Source organism: Microtus oregoni, unplaced genomic scaffold (assembly GCF_018167655.1).
Source record: "Microtus oregoni isolate MIOR12 unplaced genomic scaffold, Mior012 000088F_ref0000325, whole genome shotgun sequence".
In the NCBI taxonomy this organism is placed as follows: Eukaryota; Metazoa; Chordata; class Mammalia; order Rodentia; family Cricetidae; genus Microtus; species Microtus oregoni.
The window spans coordinates 3,585,371-3,604,339 of NW_024544555.1; positions in this window are offsets into that span (position 1 = coordinate 3,585,371).

Sequence of the window (18,969 nt, forward strand, 5' to 3'; positions counted from 1 at the left end):
TACAACAGGATGCTCATTTTCACAATATTAATCCTTCCAATCCATCAGCATGGGAGAGCTTTTGATCTTATAATAATTTCCTCAACTTTTTCTCTAGTATCTGAAACTTTTCATTCTATAAGTGTTTTTTTGTTAGATTTAATCCAAGATATTTTTTAAAGGCTACTGTGAATGGCATTGTTTCCTTTATTTCTTTCTTAGTGTGTTTACCATTTGTATGTAGGTAGGCCTCTGATTTTTGTGTGTTAAATTTTTTAATATTTTTATTTTATTATTTTATTATTTAAAAAAATACCAAACCAAATTCCCACTCCCTCCCCTCTTCCTACTCCCCTCCTCCTCTCCTTTTTCTCCCTCCACAGACCCTCCCACCACACCCCCTCCAGTCCTAAGAGAGGGCCATGAACACCACCCTGTGGAAAGTCTAAGGCCCTCCCTACTACATCTAGGTTGGGCAAGGTTTACATCCAAAGAGAATAGGATCCCAAGAAGCCAGTACATGCCATAGAGACATAGTGTCTCTATCAGTGGCCCCTCAGTCTGCCCCAACTGTCAACCCCCTTCAGAGTTGACTCCCAGTCCAGTTGGAGTTGGTGAGCTACCATTAGCTCAAGCAAACTGTCTCAGTGGATGAACCTCTTATGGTCTTGAATTCCTTGCTCATACTTTCACTTCTTCCACTCTTCAACTGGATTTTGGGAGCTCAGTCCAGTATTCTGATGTGGGTCATTGCTTCCGTTCCCATCTGTTGTTAGATGAAGGTTCTATGGTGATATTTAAGATAATCATCAGTCTGACTACAGGAGTAAGGCCAGTTCAGATACCCTCTCTTCTATTGCTTAGGGTCTTAGATGTGATCATTTTTTATCCTGCTACTTTGTTGAATGTATTCATTAGCCCTAGAAGTTTTCTTACAGAGTCTTTAGGATCTGCTCCACATAGCATTTTGTCATCTGAAAGTAGAGATACTTGATTTCTTCCTTTTCTGTTTGTATTCCTTTCAGCTCCTTCATTTGCTCTTTTGCTCTGGCTGTGATTTCCAACTCTATATTGAGTGTGGTGGACAATAATGAACATCCTTGTCTTTTTTCCAATTTTAATGGAAAAGCTTTGAGATTTTTTTTCTATTTAAGCATGGTGTTGGCTGTAAGCTAGCTATATATTATCTTAATTGTGTTATGCTTCCTATATCTCTGTGCTTTTATTGTGAAAGAATATGGGATTTTATCAAAGCCCATTCTACATCTAATGAGATGAAGATGGGATTTATGCCTTGTGTATTGTATCTCTCTCCTCCGCCCTTAATTAACCCCCTGCCCCATTTTTTCCCATTTTCCTTTCCAAATCATTTGTACACTGTGGTTCTCCTCCCTGTTGTTCCTTTTTCATCTGTGGTTTGTCTTTCCTTTCCTGGATTTGCATTACTCCCAATTATGTATTCACATCTGAAGACTTGGAAGTAGAAATTGCAGATGAGAGGGGACATGTGATGGTTGTCTCTCTAGTCTCCGTTACCTCACTCAACATAATCTTCTCTAGTTCCACCCATTTACCTGCAAATTGTATCACTTCATTTGTCTTTGTAACTATATTCCACAGGGCATATTACCATATTTTCATATCCAATTTTGATTGAAGAGCATTTAGATTGTTTCTATTTTCTATAGTGAATAGAGCAGCCATGACAATGGCTGACCAAATATCTGTCAGGTTCTTTGGGAGTATTTTGAGTAGTGGTATAGCTGGGTCATATGGTAGATTCAGTTTTTAGCTTTTTGAGGATTCAACATACTCATTTCCAGAGTGGCTGGACCAGTTTGCAGTTCCACCAACAAATGAGAGTTCCCCTACCACCATATCCTAGCTCAAATTTGTTATTGGTTGTTTTATTGATTTTTGCCATTAAGTATTTTCACTAGTATATGCTGTGGGGAGTTTATTCTCTGTTCTTGTTCATTTAGTGTTTTTTATACCTCTTGTATCTTGATAGGAATATCTTAATTTAGATTATGGATTTTATTGAAAATATTTTTTCAATAAAAAGTATTTTACAATTTTCTTCTATAGTTTTATTGAAAATACTTTCTGTATCTTTGACCCCAAAGTCTTCTCCTTCTACTATAACTGTGATTTATAGATTTGTTCCTTTATTCTATCCCAAAGTTCTTAGATGTTCTAGCCATGTGTTTTTAAAATTTATTTAATATTTGCTCTTACTGACTGATCTAGTTCCTTTAACTTGTCTTCAAAACCTGACATTCCCTCCTCTACTTGATCCAAGCTATTGGTGAAGCTTTCCCCAGTGCTTTGTATCTGACTTTCCGAATTTTTTATTTTGAGTTTTATTTCAATTTGACTTTTCTTTAGAGATACTTTTTTTTTATTAAATTCTACTTTCACATCTTGAAATGCTTTTATTATTCCATTCAACTATTTATGTTTTTCTGGTCTTCTATCTGGCATTCAATCATGTCCTCTTTTCCTTGAACATATTTATTATTGTTATTTTGAAATCATTGTTTTATATGTTATCTAAGTTGAGATTTTTGGGTGAGCATTTCTATGGGAACATTGACTTTCGAAGAAGACATATTGTATTGGTTATTCTTATCTATTCTTTGTGGTTTTTAGTGGGGTCTGGGCATCTAGGATTAGGGCATTTGTTGTAGAATATTATTGTAAAGTGTGTTACTTTTGTTTATGCTCTGGAACTTTTGCTTAATGATGCAAAGATGTGTTTGATCAAATAAAATTCACCTGTGGTCAGGAGGTTGAGTCAGCAACTAGGTGACAGGGAGTGGTAGGGAGAAGTCAAGTGGCAAGGGTTTTAAGGAAGGACTAGGAGATGCACAAGGGCTTCTCGAAAGATGCAAGAAAGAAAAGATGTGAGCTACCTGCTATTCAGCCTCTCTGAGGAGCAAGATTCCACCTCAACCCTTGAATCTTGAGTTTTTTAGAGGGACGGAGATTTAGATAGGTTCCCTTTGTAGCGCTGTGGAAGATGTCACCATAAAGATCCAATTAAAGCTAGCTGTCAGTCATAAATGATTAAATAGGAGAACTGCCTCAAAAAGATGGGTGGCGACCATTCATCCACACAGCGGCAGAGAGAAGACCTCACTTGCTGAAGCCACAAATCTATGATTCTTGATTCCTGAAGATTCCTTGTTCGATAGCATTTAATCATCTTTCTATGGACTTAAGGATTTCTAGTGTGCTATTAACTCAAGTCCATCCGTTAATATCACTTTCCTAAATCCAAGGTCCCCATTTCTGCTATGTGTTTATTTGGTTGGCCAGTTGACTCAAAATTGTTATTTAGTCTTGCATCTCATCATTTTGTTACTTTTTCTCCCTTCTGCTTTTGTTAATGAGTCTTCCCTGGGAATCCTGTTTTGAACTGCAGTGAACTTTTGTACATCACTTCTCTTTGCTTCAGTTCTTTAGGGGTCAGACTTTCCTCAACAATATGCTATGCAGTTTTAAATTCATGTTCTTGGTGTCACATCAGACCATGACAATCACTTCGATCTGTATCAATTTTGTAATTTTCGCTATATAATTTATTCAATAAGTTATACAATGCCTTGTACATTCTGCAGCTAAATGATGTTAAGTAGTTAAGAGTAGAGAGTTTTTAGAATTTCCCATATTGCCTGCTGCAACCCATTCTACTGCCTTTACCATATGTGCAATCTGATGTTTACACTTCCAGATCTTTCTCCTGTCCACCCAAAAACACCATAAACATATTGTGTTGGCTAAGGCTTGTTATTTGATTACATCTGGGATTAACTCAAACCCCAGCGGCTAGGCACACCTGTAAGGAGTTTTCTTGGTTGGATTATCTGAGGCAGAAAGACTTACTCTAAATCTAGGTAGATTATTTGAGGCAGGAAAATCCCCACAAATCTGGATCATCTGAGGTCTGAAGACACACCCTAAATCTGGACTAATATACACACTTGCATTTAACATTTTGTGCATTTTTGACAAGAATTATATTCTATTTTGTCCATCTATTTATAGTGGAGTTGTTTCAGATATTTCCTTAGCTCATTTAACCTACTTTTTAACATAGCTTAGGCACCAAAATGAAACATAATTTTGGACCAGAGAGTGACTCAAGGGATAAAGGTGCTTGCTGGCATGAAGATGATTGGAGTTTGATCTCCAGAACTCATGATGGAAGAAGAGAACCAACTCCCAAAAGTTCTTCTCTGACTTCTACATCCATTCTGTGGTATTTATGTCACAGACATTGTAAAAGGGCAGGAGAGAGACCTTGGTGGGTGAAACCTAGAGGCCTCAGGTGGGCAGGAAACAAAAACACCATGCAGACAGAGCTTGAGTGAGGAGTTTATTGTAAAGGGTAGGGGGCAGAGAGAGGAAGGGAGCGAGGGAGGGAGGGAGGGAGGGAGGGAGAGAGAGAGAGAAAGAGAGAAAGAGAGAGAGAGAGAGAGAGAGAGAGAGAGAGAGAGGCAGAGACCTTCTTGCCTCTTCAGAAGAGCAATGAGAAGAGACTGGGAGTAGGCGGGGCTTGTCTCTTAAAGGCACCTTTGCACTTGGGTACAGTCTGGGTACTGCCAGGCTCCCAAGGGGCAGGGCCAAGGTGTGCCTGGATGCTAAAAACTTGCTCTCCCTAGAGGCTCAAGTTTATCAGTCTTTCTTATACCTCCAGGACTGCCAGTCACCACCAACTTTGAGCTGAACCCTTCTGCACCAATCACCAATCAAAGGGAAAAAGAAAGAAAGAAAGAAAGAAAGAAAGAAAGAAAGAAAGAGTTCCACAGGTCTGTCTAATTAAGGCATCTTCTCAACTAAGGTTCCCTCCTCCCTGAGGATCCCAGCTTTGTTCCAGTGGACAGGAATGTGAGCAGCACTGCTTAGACTGGCATCTATCTAATAAATGTGAGACAGTAGAAGTCACAGCACAGTCACTGCTGTCGTACTTGTCCCTGTCAAACTTCCGTTACAGACGGGCTATGCCCAACTCTCCCTGATGCCCTTCCCTGTCAAACTTCCGTTACAGACGGGCTATGCCCAACTCTCCCTGATGCCATTAGTGCTCATGGTTGCCCATGAGGTAAGCATCTTATCTTTGCTCTCTAGGGATGACTGCGCTTTGAAAGCCAACAGGCTGAGGCACAGGGACAGATTAAATCCCTTAGCTAAAATCATACCTAGACATAGTGGCCAGGACGCGAAGGCAATCTTTGCTTTTCAGCTCCCTGACTTCTCTGCAGTTCTGTAAAGGACACTTAGTGCTTCTGTCTGTCATTTGATAAACTTTTCCAATTTCCCCGAATTAAATACCCCCAAAGGCTATGCCATGTTTCATCTTTCTCTCTGACTTCTAATATCTTAATTACTGATAAACTATACTTATTAACTATTCTGGTTCCTACCCCGTCCCCTCAACTTTCTGACTCTAAGGTTACTCCTAATAATCTTCTGTTTCTAAGGAACTGCTTAACATCTGAGAAGTTCCTGCCATTCTACTTTTGGTCCTGCTCTTGTTGGTCCATGTTAACACATATTCTTTTTTTTTTCTTTTTTTATTGAGAAAAGGAGAAGAAAAAAAAAACAAGTTTCCACCTCCTCCCAGCCTCCCATTTCCCTCCCCCTCCTCCCACCCTATGCCCCCTCCTCCCAGCCTTCTCCCCCTCCCCCCACTCCTTTCCCCCTCCCTCTCCAGTCCAAAGAGCAGTCAGGGTTTTCTGCCCTGTGGTAAGACCTAGGACCTCCCCCCTCCGTCCATATCTAGGAAGGTGAACATCCAAACTGGCTAGGCTCCCACAAAGCCATCACATTACGTAGGATCAAACCCCCGTGCCATTGTCCTTTGCGTCTCATCAGCCCTTATTGTTCGCCATGATCAGAGAGTTCAGTTTTATCCCATGCTTTTTCAGTCACAGTCCAGCTGGTCTTGGTGAGCTCTCAATAGATCAGCTCCACTGTCTCAGTGGGTGGGTGCATCCCTCGTGGTCCCGACTTCTTTGCTCATGTTCTCCCTCCTTCTGCTCCTCATTGGGACCTTGGGAGCTCAGTCCAGTGCTCCAGTGTGGGTCTCTGTCTCTATCTCCATCCATCACCAGATGAAGGTTCTATGATGATATGCAAGATATTCGTCAGTATTGCTCTAGGATGGTGAATCTAAAGAAGCTAAGTAAGAAGGTGAACCCAAGGAAAAACATATAGTTATCCTATTGGCTAAGGGAAGTAGACAAAATTGCCGGGAAGAAAATTGGGATCTTGGGGGTGGGGTGGGATGGGGGTAAGGGGAGATGGGGAGAGAAAAGTTAGAAGGGAAGGAGGTCGGGCCTTGGGAAAACAGAAGGATTGGGATAAAGGAAGGTTGGACAGGGGAGCACGGAACCACAATTCTAAGTTAAGGGAGCCACTTTAGGGTTGGCAAAAGACCTGACCCTAGAGGGGCTCCCAGGTGCCCAAGCTGAGGTCCCCAGTTAGTTCCTTGGGCAGTTGAGGATAGGGAACCTGAAATGACCCTATCCAAGAGCAATGTTAACACATATTCTTATCTGTACATTTTGTTCATGCTAGGATGCTCTGTGTCTCAATGCACACACACACACACACACACACACACACAAACATTTATTGCTGGGCGGTGCAAGACTTTCATCTCAGAATTTAGGATTCAGAAACAGGCAGATCTCTGTGGGTTTGAGACCAGACTAGTCTATATAGTGAGTTCAAGGACAATTAGGGTTATGTAGAGAGACTCTGTCTCAAAAAAAAAAAAATTAAACAAATAAATAAAAATCAAAAAATACATTTATTTCCTCATGTATGTGTGTGTTGGGTGGTATATTCTCAGTGGGAATATGGAGGTCAGAGGACAATTTTAGGGAGCCTGTTCTTGATTCTCCACATGGATTGAATTCAGGATTTCAGGCTTGGTGGCAATTGCTTTTTACCAATGGGACCATGTTGGCAACTCAAGGGTTGGAATTCTTGTTCTTCCATCAAGTCCGTTTTAGACCAGGGGAAAATTCTTGGTCTGGTACTAGTCTCTTTTTGACACTTAACAATCTTTGAAGTGAAACCATTAACTGAGGTCATCTTTTTAATTTTCCTCAAGGTAGCCGGTTACAGGTGGTGTAGTTTTCATTGTGTGTGTCCCTAGGCTTACTCTGTAGGACTTTGAACTTACTGTAGTTGGGCAGTGTTTCTGTTTTAAAGGCTTTATTTCAGGGTGACATTAAGTAGATAAAGCATAGTTTGGACAGGAATATGTCAAGTGTCATGGAGCAGGTGAGCACATGACCAGTCTGACCTTGACTGATCCGGCTGACCTAAAAGAACAGGAATCTCTCCTGGCTCCCCCTGTCCTGGGCTCATATTTTCCTTCCCCTCTGTGTTTCTTTACCCTGCCTGAGCATCCACTTGACCTTACCCATGTCTAGACTCCTGTGGAAGACTGACTGTTATCAGGGAGCTGGGATTAAAGAGCCATCTATAGCTCATTCCCCTGTGCACTGTAACCCAGGATGGAGCCCACCACTCATCAAGGCCTTTGATAACTTGCGTCTTTAACACGGCTAATATGGAACGCTGGTGAGAGAAGAATGCACACGCCTGCCTTTGATGCTCTAGTCCCCATGGCTGAGCAGCCACCAGGCCCTGGTTCACACTGCTGCTAGCTCCTGCCCCCTTCACCCATTTCCTTCTCCTGTTTTCATCCACCAGGGCCAAACCCAGGACTACTGGTAATGAAACAGTGCTTCCCACATATTGTGTATTCTGCATCCTGGGCTGCATTTTCAATGGAGTTTCTCATTTCCATCCAGCAGACCTCTGGGGTCCTTTGTGTGTTTGGATGACAGAAGGAAGAAAGTTTGCTTGAGAGTCTATCAGCTCCAGCTCAGGAGTCTGGAATGTGTTACCCTGTCAAACTGCCCTGTCTCATGGAGGACACTGAGCTAAGAGCCCGCATTGCTCCTGAGAGCCCATCTTCATTTGGAGATTTCCCCCTCTGTCTCAAAGTCATAAATGTCACCCAGGGCCCTTGAGACGGATCTATGTGCTGGTAAAGAGACTTTTCCATGGGGCAGGGTCTTTTGTTTGTTTGCTTTGCTTTGCTTTGCTTTTTTGATTTTTGAGACATGGTTTCTCTGTAGCTTTGGGGCCTGCCTTGGAACTAGCTCTTGTCGACCTGATTGGCCTTGGACTCACAAACATCATCCTGCCTCTGCCTTCCAAGTGCTGGCATGTGCCACTGCTGCTCGGCCTGTGGTGCAGTTTTAAGGCCTTACCCTCACTCTCAGTTTTTACTGGAAGAGAGTGGATTTCTATCTTCTCAGGAAGGCTTATTTACAGAGGAAGAACACCTGGGAGGGCCTTGGGGACTTGCCCAGTGAGGGTGGGATTAGAAGGGGAAGACTTGGCTGACCTTGGTAGGAACTCAAAACAGTGGCCAGTGGCAGGCTGGGGTCTAGCGACTCTGAAATCCCCTTTATGAAAAGGTCTGTTATATTTTGATTAACAAAATGCTTGTTCAACTCTTGTTTATGACAGGAACTTGGAGGTGTGAATGATAATAAGAATAATAATTGTTCCCGTGCACTGAGAATTAAGTGTTCAAGCAGCGTTTAATGTGTCACCTCTGTACCCTCAAATCCTTATCAAAACCCTAAGAAAATGACAGTATTTTCCTTATTATACAGACAGAGTCTTGAAACCCAGGGAGATCAAACACCTTGTTCAAATCCAAGAAGTGGAAAGCCTTTCTCAAGGAACTGTAGTCACACAGAGGCAGGCCCAGGACTCTCAGTGCTTAGAGCCTCACTGCTACCTTCCCCTGAATCCACCTTCACCCACACCCACCCCTCCCCACACACGCCCACCCCACTCCCACCCCCATGAGTCAACAGGGCTAACTTAGAGAGCCGGGTTTCCTCTGTTTTGAATTATATGCTTTGGGAAAGAATATCGACAAGATTGCATTCATCCAGTTTACCCATCCTGATCTATTCTTAAGGGTAAGAGTGAGATCTTATTGCCCAAACGGGAATTGATTTAAATAACCACCTGTGCCTTCATCTGCATCATAAAAGGAGAGCGAAATCTCCATGACAGACCAGTGTCTGTGATTTGAGTCCAGGTCACAAGAGACTTGATTTTGGAAAATGCTCTGTCCTTTTAATGTGTTCCTTTCCTCTTCCCGGGACTGCAGCCTTCATCCCTAGCAGCTGGGGTGCCTGAGGACTATAGCACACACAGGAGTTAAGTACTGGTCTCTGGCTGACCCAGTGACTGGAAAGAAGTCTGTGGAAGACTCTGGCTTCACCTGGCTCTGTCTTCCTTGCCTCAGGCAGAGGAGCCAAGTGGCATTCTTTATGTTAAAGACTAGAGGAGAAAGCTAAAATGCCAAACCACTCCAGATTTGACATTTCTTTCTCTACCCTGATTTGAATCATGAGCATCTTTAAAGGTTTGTTTTATCTTCTTTTTCTCCTTCATTCTCCTCCTAACCTCTGTCTTTTCTCATTTTAATTTCTTTCACACTTAAAATTTTTAGTTTCTTTAATCATAATTATATCCTAAGGAAGGAAAATGTTTTGCCTTGCTTTATAAGCCCTTGCTACCCGAGGTCATAAATCAATTCTTTTGAGAAGCTGCATTAACACTTTTGGGCCATACGGGGCAGGTTTAATGCGCTGGTTTATAAGCAGAGGCAGAAAGTTAATGGATTCCTAAAGTTACCTACCGCAGAGAATTGGCTGGCGGTTTAAACTCTGCAACAGTCAGTTTCAGTATCTGAGAAGAGAGTTCTGGCACAAAGAGCCCCTGGTCATAAGATGTTAATAACTTTGGTATGGTAGCCTGGGTTAAAGAATCAGCATGGTGCCAAAAGGGGAGCCCTCAATTTGCTTGCACCTATAACTGCTTTACACTATTGCTTGGAGTAAATCACTCCTGTGTGTAGCTCCTACTTAGGAAATAGAATTTTGAATCTGTCTTGAACATATGCTACTCCAAAAGGCTCTTAGAAGAATTAACTATACATACATATATATATTATAGAATTATAGTTATAGTTATATAATTATAGAATTAACTATAATTATATATATATAACTGTAACTATATTATATACAGAATAGGACTGAGATTAGATGTGTTTTGATATGTAATGTGTTGCCCTCTCTTCTGTTAATTCTCCATTCTGACAACAGTTAGAGGAGGTGAAGTAGGTATTGTTTGTCTACTCTGTGCTATTGGAAAAGCCAAAATAAATAAACAGAAAAACTTGTAGACTCTGAGAGAATAGATCCTAACCCTCAATCACATACCTATGGAAGTGTTCCATGGAATTCTCACAGTAGTAGTAATAGTAAAAATACAACTGGATCCAAGCTGACCTGGAGCCGGCCACCCGAACCACTCCGGCCTGCAGGACATTGAGGTACTTAGTCTTGGTGGCTAAACAGGGTCCCCCATAGCCAATGCAGCTGATAACTTCAGACTCTGCTTGAGTGTAGACAGGAAAATAGTGACTTTTCTGTTGCTGTAATAAAATACCATGGCCAAAGGCAACTTATGGAAGGGAGATTTTATTTAGGCTTACGGTTCCAGAGGGAGAGTGCACATGGTGGAGGAGGCGTGACAGCAAATCAAGAAGCAGAGAGATCAAATCTTCAAGAGCAAAAAAACAAAGCAGGGAAAACAAAATGGAAAAAGGACACGGCTATACACTCTGAAAGCCCACTGCCAGTGACATGCTTCCTCTAGCGAGGCTGTACCATGTCCCCAGACAGCACCACCAACTGAAACCAAGTGTGCAAATAGCTGAGTCTATAGGACACTGTTTTGTGATCCATCACAAGTACCTTCCAGATTATTTCAGAAAACTCTGGAAATATATAATTCTGCATAGTTATCATTGTGTGATAAAGATTAGGCATTCTTTACAAGACTCTTGATGCTTAAATGCTTCAGTGCCAGGAATAGAAAATAAGAACCCACAACTCATATATTCTTTGTTGAAGATAACTATCAAGGATGTTGGTTTTGTTTGCTTTTCTGGTTTTTCATCGCATCACATGTGTATCTTTGAGCATGGCCCATTTGAGTTCTTAAAAAAAACATTGTTTGCGCATGCAAAGATCATTGGTTTTACCTGATTCAAGAGTGGCCAGTAGTTTCATTCTTTATAGCTCCTGTGCCCCTTGGTATCCATCTCAATAGCTGCCTTTCAAATTCTTAGTGTTAAATAGTTTGCCTAGGCTTCCCTTTATAATGTAGCCCTTGTATATGGGAATAAAACACGTCAAGTGGGTTGTTGTGGGTGAAATGGAGAACAAGCTGTAGAGTCCCCAGGGAAGGTGTACGTTTGTGACCTGTGAGTTCAACTTTTCGTATTCTTCTGCATAATGAAGACAAGCAATAATAATAAACAAACAACAACAACACCTATAACCCATGTATCAGGGCCCTGCTCTCCACCCCTGAAACTTACACCGGGTCTATCATTTGTTTTTGAACTCTAACCATTAATCCAGAAAGCGTTTATCTAATGACCATTTGACGAGTGTCCAGTGATGTGCTCTCAGTGGTGTTGATTCTCCTTGGATCCCCTCCTGCTGTCCTAGTGTGAACATCAAGGAAGGCCATCCAGAGAGCTGTTGCCCCTTTGCTGATGTTTGGTGCTCGCCAAGGATAATGGATCATTTACCACACCAGGAGTCCAGGGCTTAGGATTTTCAGGTGGTTCCCATTTCCAATTTAGTTCAGGTACAACATGGCCCCCTTTCAAACACCAGTTCAGCACAGCTTTTTGCTGAAATTATAAAGAAGAGCACTGAGCAGCAGTAATGAACTTGTACAGTTACCATGATTATATCTTCAGGAAGTTCCTATGGGAAATGTTGCCCTCACAGACACACAGAACTGTCCATTTATTCCTGGTATTGCTCTATGCCTTTGCTGTAGGCTGGCTAGTGGTTGTGTTAGAGCCCTGTGTGGAAATCACAAAATGTAGATTTTGTAGACAGACCAGTGACAAGGAATGGGTACTTTCTCATCCATACTCTAGTTTGGAAGCACAGACCTAGAGCAAACTCATAATCTGGCAGTATTGTTAAAGCAGTAAACAACAAGAGCCTTTTTGGTTTTTTTGTTTGTTTTGTTTTTCTTTTTAAATTGATTTTATTGATTTTGAGACAGTTTCACCATGTAGCTCTGGCTGTCCTGGAAGCTGTTATGTAGACCAGGCTGGCCTTGAACTCACAGAGATCTACCTGCCCTGCCTCCCAAGTGCTAGCGCTGAAAGCACCACACCTGGCCCAGTTTTTCTCTCTTTGAAGTTAAATGCTAGAGTCAAGTCATATAATTTCTAAGTCATATGCCTTTCTGCTACATTGACACAATACAACCCTTTGTCCATGTCTCTCTCTCTCTTTTCTTCTTTCTTTTTATTTTTTATTTATTTATTTATTTTTTTTATTGAGAAAAGGAGAAAAAAAAAAGTTTCCACCTCCTCCCAGCCTCCCATTTCCCTCCCCCTCCTCCCACCCTTCTCCCCCTCCTCCCACCCTTCTCCCCCTCCCCCCACTCCTTTTCCCCTCCCTCTCCAGTCCAAAGAGCCCTCAGGGTTTTCTACCCTGTGGTAAGTCCTAGGTCCTCCCCCCTCCGTCCATATCTAGGAAGGTGAACATCCAAACTGGCTAGGCTCCCACAAAGCCAGCACATTAAGCAGGATCAAAACCCTGTGCCATTGTCCTTTGGGTCTCATCAGCCCTCATTGTTCGCCATGTTCAGAGAGTCCAGTTTTATCCCATGCTTTTTCAGTCACAGTCCTGCTGGCCTTGGTGAGCTCCCAATAGATCAGCTCCACTGTCTCAGTGGGTGGGTGCACCCCTAGTGGTCCCGACTTCTTTGCTCATGTTCTCCCTCCTTCTGCTCCTCATTGGGACCTTGGGAGCTCAGTCCAGTGCTCCAGTGTGGGTCTCTGTCTCTATCTCCATCCATCACCAGATGAAGGTTCTATGATGATATGCAAGATATTCGTCATTATTGCTCTAGGATAGGGTCATTTCAGGTTCCCTATCCTCAGCTGCCCAAGGAACTAACTGGGGACCTCGGCTTGGGCACCTGGGAGCCCCTCTAGGGTCAGGTCTCTTGCCAACCCTAAAGTGGCTCCCTTAACTAAGAATTGTGGTTCCGTGCTCCCCTGTCCAACCTTCCTTTATCCCAATCCTCCTGTTTCCCCAAGGCCCCCCCTCCTTCCCTTCTAACTTTTCTCTCCCCATCTCCCCTTACCCCCATCCCACCCCACCCCCAAGATCCCAATTTTCTTCCCGGCAATTTTGTCTACTTCCCTTAGCCAAGAGGATAACTATATGTTTTTCCTTGGGTTCACCTTCTTACTTAGCTTCTTTAGATTCACCTATTGTAGACTCTGTGACCCTTATTTATGGCTAGAAACCAATTAAGAGTGAGTACATCCCATGTTCATCTTTTTGGGCCTGGGATACCTCACTCAGGATAGTGTTTTCTATTTCCATCCATTTGCATGCAAAATTCGAGAAGTCATTGTTTTTTACCGCAGCGTAGTACTCTAATGTGTATATATTCCTCAAAAGAAACATTACTAAAACTCAAGGCAGCCATCAAACCACACACACTAATAGTAGGAGATTTCAACACTCCTCTCTCACAATGGACAGGTCAATCAAACAGAAACCTAACAGAGAAACTAGAGAATTAATGGAGGTAATGAAGCAAATGGACTTAACAGACATCTATAGATTATTCCACCCAAATAGGAGAGAATATACTTTCTTCTCTGCAGCTCATGGAACCTTCTCGAAGATTGACCACATACTCGGTAGCAAAGCTAACTTGCACAGTTACAAAAAAATATTAGTAACTACATGTGTCTTATCAGATCACCATGGATTAAAGTTAGAATTCAACAACAATGCTACCCCCAGAAAGCCTACAAACTCATGGAAACTGAACAGTCAACTACTGAACCATACCTGGATTAAGGAAGAAATAAAGAAAGAAATTAAAGTCTTCCTTGAATTCAATGAAAATAAAGAAACAACATACTCTTTTTATTTTTTGATCAAGATATAACTGTCCTTTAAAAGATCAAAAAGTACATGTTCCCAAGATGAACCATTAACAGTCTAGTCAGGAGAGAATGCATCAACCTCTGTAGAGCATTAGAATAGTGCCCTACTGATTAAAGCAGAAGTAGGTAAAATCTGCAGGAGAGTTGGACAAGGGCATTAACAGGGAGAACCCTCCTGACAATAGGCTTGACAAGGAAGGTGGTTTTTAGATGCCAGGTGAATTTGCAAGAAGGCAGAGAGACCCTTTTTCAAGGGCATTCGAGCCCGATGTATAAAAGAATTCCTTGTTTATAGTTTTAGCACTAATCTAAATACGAGACAATGCAGGATCAAAAGTGGTAGACATATTGGCAGAACCCAGAACAGGAGGCGCTTATAGGCCATGCATAGTGGGGCTTCGTATTTGACCTCCATGCTGCTGCTTTGTTTCACATGGAGAGTTCTCCTAAGTACTTCAGTAATTGGTATCTTTAAAAAAAAAAAACTGTTCCCCTGGTGATAAGATATGATGAAACTTCTTATTCTCATGCAATAATTGGCAGCAGAAGTTAAGAGGTAATTTTCTTTATCCCACGTGGGGCCCAAGTGCCATCTGTCATTTTACAGCCTTGATCACAACTTTCATGACTGAGTCTGGAAGTCATCTGTCAATGTGACTTCCTTCTCTGAATCTTCCTTCTTTTTGAAAGCTGTATTCTCCAACAGGGGACAGAGAGTGAACTTCAGAGCAAGAATTAAATGATTCTGACTGGGAAACCTTTCTGACTTTGACCCTGGTCCATATCCTAAGCCAATAGTTCTCAACCTGTGTGTTGTGACCCCTTTATCAGGGTCATCTCTACATTGCCACCCCATGTAGATTCCTTTCTTCTTACCTAAACTAGCCACACTTCCCTGGGTCCGATGACAACTGAATCCAGTTCTACATTGTAATTGATCAGTTCTTTATTACTAAAATCCCCACTTATGTACCATGGAGGCAGGAACCTCCTGAGTCTGTTCTACAGCTTCACTTTCCCCACATATGTAATAGTAAGTAATTATTTGTTGAACCAGTGGGGCTAGATGGACAGATGGATGGATGGGTAGATAGTTGGGAGGATGGATGGGTGGATGGATAAAGTTGAAGTCTATAAACTGAACTCTTCACCAACTCCAGCCAAGGTAGTTTCCATCCATGCTGCAGCTCTACTCAACCAATCTTCTGGAAACACTTTCCTTGTCCATAGCTCAACAAAGGCACAGCTCACAGCCTTGTACTCCATCTTCATTCATAAGCTCGCACTTCATATGCATTCATTCAGTCTATAATCTGCAGTTCTGACTGGTTTGGTGTTCTTCTGGTGTACAAAATATATATGTGTATTTTATGACCACCATAGAGCATATTTTCATTGTTCAATGCTGGATCACTCTTAAATTTCATTTAAGTTGTAATTGTTTTAAACAGTTTATTATTCTAATGATTAAAGCAAAAACAGAGTGCATTCATTCATAGTCAAAGTACATCATATAGTGGTATGAATAATGTCCTTATGAAACTCAGTACTATGTATCATGTATATTAAAACAGAAAAAGTAAAATAGATTAAGAGACTGAGAGAAATACTGAATAAAATGAAGCAAATCTAAATTATACTAATTTATCCTCTTTCCAAGCTAAATAAGCACAATAAAATTTTGTCTTTTTCCCAACAGTGGTTTTCTTACACTTTACAACTTTGTAATCTAATAGAATTGTTATGTAAATATGGATTTAGTGCTTCATTATGACAATATAGGTAATACACACGATGTATATGTGTGTGTGTATATATATATGTGTGTGTGTGTGTGTGTGTGTGTGTGTGTGTGTGTGACACCTTTCAGATGCAGGGGGTGAAACACTGGAATAATTTGAATTAGAACTGGATCCCAACAAATGTATCACATTCAAATGTAATGCACTAAGCATTCAGAGGTCATTTACCAATTGTCTTCTTGTGAGATGTCTAAAAGAATGAGTTGGGAACACCTTGAACACATCCTTCTCCTAGGTACTATGACAGTGACTCGTGTTGTCCTTCTTTTCCAGATGATTCTTCAAGAGAGGAAGAATCTTCAACGATGATCAGTCCTTTTATGCTGATATTTACATGGAGGATGGCTTGATAAAGTATGTACATGAAAACTTCTCCTTTTCTACTTCCTCTCTGCCTAAGAAGGAGCTTCAATTTCATAAATAAACTGAAAACACCGAATTTCGTCAAAAAAATCCTCTGAGGACCCCTTTGAGCAAATTGTATTAAATGGAATACCAGGGGCATAGAATTCAGAGTGAGCGATTGTTAATTACAACAGCATGTTTATTGATCCCTAATGTGCTTAATAGTATTTTTTTAATATTTATTCATTTATTCATTCATTCATTATGTATACAATATTCTGTCTGTATTTTGTGGGCTCAGTAGAGATTAACTTTTAATCTATACAACTCCAATGAGGAGCTATTGCATTTTACAACCAAAAAGAATTGGGCCACGGTGAGACTAAATAATAACTTGGCTATGGCTAGTAACTGGAAGAGCCAAAGCCATGAATCCAGGTGTTCTCCATCTGAAGCACACCTACAGAGGGTGGGCGTGGCTTCCGGCAGAAGAATGGTTAAATGAGGAGATGGAAGCTGAGATTTCGGAGATCACTGTGATCTTTATAAGTATGTGGCAGGAAAGTAGATGAGGTATTTCTGTTCCGGATAGGGTATTAACGTTAGTTGCAAAAATGAGTGAAATATTATATATAAATATATATAAACACATCACATGGGCCCATCAATTCTTCATCCTCTTGGTTTTTAGTTTCTCATGGAAGAAGAACTAAGAAAAAGCATAACAGAACTGGCCAATATCTGGACCAGAGAAGAATTGCAATCTGAGGCTGCATTCTCCCACCATGTGTTTTGAGTTGTGGTGGCCCTGGAATGACCCCATGCTGATGCTGTCAAGTTGAACTCTTAGACACGTCAGGAATACATTAGCTGTGAAGCTAGAGTTTGCTGGTCAGTGATGGATTTTTTTTTTTTACTACCCCAAGAGAATCCTTTTAGCTATGCACAGAAGAAAAATACTTATACCACAAATAGTGGGTTACCCATGTGTGCAAACTGGGAGACATTTCATGTTAATATAAACTGTGACTCCCAGGTCTACTCTCCGGACAGACTTGACCAGATGCCTTGACCAAAGCTATAAAATAAAGCAATGTTGCAAGTAGTGACCTGCAAGCAACACTGTGAGGGATAGGTGTTACATTTCTTGTGAGGTGTACCTTTGAAACACTCCCAGAGTTGCCTCCTCCCCACCCCCATTCCTTGCTGGAATGCACAAAAGTTTCCTGGGTCACACTGAATCTTAGGGAGATTGTCATAATCATCTTCCTTAGTCTGACGCCTCTATTAAGATACTGACAGTGCAAAAGCTGTGGGTGTAGGTGAGATCTGAGTGTGTGACTCTTTCCTTGTGAATCTTCAGTGAGACACCATTGGCTGACCAGGGAAGTGTGGGATAAGAAAAAGAAGCTGGAGGTGGGGGATGACTCAAGCCAAGGTCCTTCACTCGGGCACCAGAAAAATCAGCTTAGAAGATGACTAAGCTCCCACGCCTGTTGTTGTACTGCATCTTTATCTTCTGTTGCTCCTAACAGCCGTGTGTTCTTCACAGTCTTCACAGCTTCTGTCAGGGTCATCCCACACCACGAAAAGAGCAAAGCAAAAGAAATAATGAAAATAGTTTTGTAAAATTTTAATCACATATTGTATTTTAGATTTTGGCAACCCATAGATTTTGATACAAAACCATAACACAAGGCCCATGCAGATACTTTCATGTCAACAAAAATAGTTTTGTATACACAGCTATCTATCTGTTGCTTAAAGATGACCAGACTTGTGATTTTGAAGACCTAGTGTCTAAAACCCTTACATCCTATGCTTGTCTTGAGGGTGGCTCTTTTTTAATTGTCAGTGTTCCTCTGTCTCCTCAGGCAAATTGGAGACAATCTGATTGTCCCTGGAGGTGTGAAGACCATCGAAGCCAATGGGAAGATGGTGATCCCTGGAGGCATTGATGTCCACACTCACTTCCAGATGCCTTACAAGGGAATGACCACAGTGGACGATTTCTTCCAAGGGACGAAGGCTGCCTTAGCGGGTGGCACTACCATGATCAGTAAGTCCCCAAACTAGACCTATTCCTGCTGGCCAAACGCCTGCCCTCCGTTAATACTAACACCAGACACACTTCTCTCAATTTGGTTTGTGAATTTATGTTCCTGGAGGTGGTTACTCTTAGGAAATCTGCCAACTCTCTGTAATTACCCAAAGGAGATCCATGAGTCTCATGACCCATGAAAGCAATTGAGAGATAAGTTGGAAAGAGTGATCACTGAGACTTGGGATATTAGCTGTCCTCGGTGCATTTAGTGATGTTGGATCTTTGCTGTATTTTGACCAATTTGTATCTTAAAGGTTAGCAAAGCTGTGAGTGGTTTCCTTTACTTATTTTTGTTTTGTTTTGCTTCTGGTAACTACTAATTCTGAGGAAACTTGGGAAGTGGCATGTTCTTGGATTACTGAACCAATAGCAATCTGTCCCAAGGATCTCAATGAACTGAGTCCTGGCCCGGAGCTAGCCTCAAACTCGGGAACAGAGCACTGTTTACTTAACATCATATTCCTCTACCCACAGGCACAGAGCAGCTTGAGCCAGAATTACAGTCTGTCTTGACCTTCCTTTTGATTCAGCCACTAGCAACGGTCAACTTCAGATAGGATATAGAATCCCAGAATATTGCAACAAGCCATAAAAGGTGCAGTCCAGGGAGA